The sequence below is a fragment of the Orycteropus afer genome, unplaced genomic scaffold (genome assembly GCF_000298275.1).
Source record: "Orycteropus afer afer isolate SDZICR_OR568_19922 unplaced genomic scaffold, OryAfe1.0 scaffold00269, whole genome shotgun sequence".
NCBI classification, from domain to species: Eukaryota; Metazoa; Chordata; class Mammalia; order Tubulidentata; family Orycteropodidae; genus Orycteropus; species Orycteropus afer.
The window spans coordinates 1,017,077-1,020,303 of record NW_006921856.1 but is presented as its reverse complement, the minus strand read 5'-3'; positions in this window follow the sequence as shown (position 1 = coordinate 1,020,303).

Here is a 3,227-nt window from a genome sequence, read left to right as displayed (position 1 = left end):
TATATATAAGCTTTACAAGGAGCTCTGGTAGCATAGTGCCTAAGGCACTTGACTGCTAACCAGAAGGTTGGCGGCTCAAACCCACCAGCCACTCCTCGGAAGGAAGATGAGGCAATCTACTTCCATAGTGATACTGCCTCGGAAACCCAAGAAAGGGTCGCTATGAGTCAGGTCTGACTTGATGGCAAGTAACAACAACAACAACATAAGCTTACTTGTTTTACTTCTCTAGAGAACCCAGTCTAACACACAGGACATGTGCCAGACACTTGCAAGGGTTAAGAGAGCAATCACATAACAATGGGAAATGGATATCAGTCCTAGCCAATGGAACCACAGGGGGCTGCTGAAGCCCCCACTCAGCATCAGAGCTGACAGCTGACAAAGCTGCAAAGGACAGAGGGAATTCTCACCCACCCACTCCCGTTGTGTTGGCTACCATCTTTCCTGTCTTCAGACAGTTTCACTACTGCTCAGCTTGGCCAAATCCCACTTTCTCAGCTCAGAAAGTGGGTGGCCAGATTCAGTGTTTCCTCAATCTGCAGACTTTCTGAATCCCAAATCACTTCCAAATGTAGCAGCCCTGTGGAGAGCCAAGAGATTGTGCCGCATGCAGCAAGAGCACATTCAAAACGTGGTGAAGTAGTGGACCCCAAGTGGCTGGTGCCAACAGAGCTGTCCAAGAGCTGTCACTGCCTGGGGTAGTGAGGAAACTAAGGGAAGAGCCTGGGTCCAAAAGATCTCAGCCCATGCCAGGACTTCTAGGCAGGGACAACTTCAAAAGAGTATTGCCTCACATTTGACTTGGAAGAAGTTGTGGAAGACCAAGGGTCTGGAAGATCCAAGATTAAGGAAGATATAAGTGGCATGGTGAATGATCAGTGAGTACATGTCATCAGCTCCTTGAGATCTCTTCCTATACATCTTTGTAGCTGGGAAGCCCTTTCTCACCTCCAAGTCTTAAAGAAAAGTGTGTGTGTATATGTGTGATGTGTGTGGTGATTGTGTGTGTGTGCATGTGTGATATATATGCAGTGTCTGCATATGTGTGTCCATGTGTATATGATATGTGTGCATATGTGGTATGTGTGCATGTGTAGTATGTGTATTTGGTGTGTGTTGTGTGGTATGTGTGCATGCATGGGGTGTGCATGTAAGTGTGATGTGTGTTTGGTATGCATGTGTGTGTGTTGTATATGGTATATACATGTTGTTTGTGTGTGTGTGATGTATGTGTATGTGTGTGTAGTGTTTGTGGTATGCATGGTATGTGTATGTGGTGTGTATGGTATGGTGTGTGTATGGATGTGGGTGATACAGTTTGTATGTTTTTGTGGTATGTGCATGTAGTATGTTTGTATGTGGTATGTAGAGGTGGTGCAGTTTGTGTGTGGTGTGTGTATATTTGGTGTGTGTGGCTTGTATATGTGGTGTGTGTGTACTGTGCATATTTGGTATATATGGTGTATATAATGTGGTGTCTATGCTGTGGTTGTATGTGGTTTGTGTTTATAGTGTGATGGATATATGTTGTATGTGTGTGTATGGTGTATTTGTGTTGTATTCATGTAGTATATGCATGTATCTGTGTGGTATGTGTGCATGTGTGGTGCATGTGATGTGTGTGTGAAAGGTGTTTGGTGTGTATGTACGGTGTAGTGTGTACATATATTTGGTGTATGTGTGATGTGTGCATATGTGATGTGCATGTATGTTTTGTATGTAGAGTGGTTGCTGTGTGCTGTATGTTTGGGTGTGGTGTGTATGTACTGTGGGTGTGTGGTATATATGTGTATGTGTGTGGTATGTGTGCAGACATGAGTGTTTATTGTGTGTGGTGTGGTGTGTGTGATATGAGTTTGGTGTGTGTGTGCTGTGTTTGTGTTATAGTGTGTGCATGTGTGGTGTGTATGGTGTCATGTGTGTGTGCATATGTGTGGTGTATGTGGTATGTGTGGTGGAGTTGTGTGAGGTGTGTTTGATGTATATACGGTGAGTTTGTGTTGTGATGTGTGTGTGATGTACTGTATGTGTGTGTATGTGTGTGTGTGTTGTGGTGTGGTAGGAGTGTGGTGCATGTGTGGTGTATGTTTGTGTGCAATGTGGATGTGTGGTATATATATGTATGTGTGGTGTAGTGTGTGTGCATATGTGTGTTGGGTGTTGGATATGGTATGGTGTGTGTGATGTGTATTTGGTGTGTGATAAGTGTTTGATGTGTGTAGTGTATTTGTGTTATAATATGTGTATGGGGGTATGGGAGACGTAGTATGTATATGTATATGTAGTGTGTAGTTATTTGGTGTGTATGTTGTGCGTGTAGTTTATAGTGTATGTGTGTGCATGATTTTGTATGTGTTCTGTGTATATGGTATATGTGTGTGTGGTGTGTGGGAATGGTGTGTGTGTGTGTGTGCGTGTGTGTTGTGTGTGATGTGGTACATGTGTGTATAGAATTTCCCCAACACAGGATTTCTATATACACTACATATACATCTTCACAGCTTTTAAGGATGAGATAGAAGCCTGGTATCTGAAAGCAGCTGTGATGCATGAGCTTCCAGATGGCAACCACAGCCTCCCAGTGGTCTCATCTGCAGGAGAGATGAAGGCTATCCTGTGTGCTTTCAGTGGGTGAGTTGCTTATGTGCTCCAAGAGCTTTGAAAACAGAAATCATTATAACATGAAAAAATGGCTCCACTTTCATTTGTGAAACTCTTTACCCAGACTGGGACATATCCCTCCAACGGTGCCCGATAAGGGTGGCTTCTTCAAAGCCAGCCCTTCAAGAGAAGCAATAATCAGAATTGGATCAAACCTCTGCCAAGCTTGTTTTATTTCATGCTATAAGTACCATGAGTTGAAGGCATCCTGGGGAGGGAATAGAATGTTCCTGTCTTACACCTGTAACTTCCTCCCAAGATGTCCCTGGGAAGTTCATTAATAATCCTGTGCCTTCACCCCTCATCTGCAGAATAGAAATAATACACTAATGAATTCATAAGACACTGAACATGACTGTGAGAAATGTTTAGGGTTTTAAAATAATCATCTAAGACCTGGCCTATTGACAGAACACAGGATTTTCTAATGGTGAAATTCACACTCTTAAATAATAAGTGGAGTGTATTTTAAGGGTTTGAGAGTCTTTTTTATCATATTGATGTGGGCACATAGAATCCATTTTGGTATCGTAACACTCTTGAGAATTGATTTTTTTTTTTTT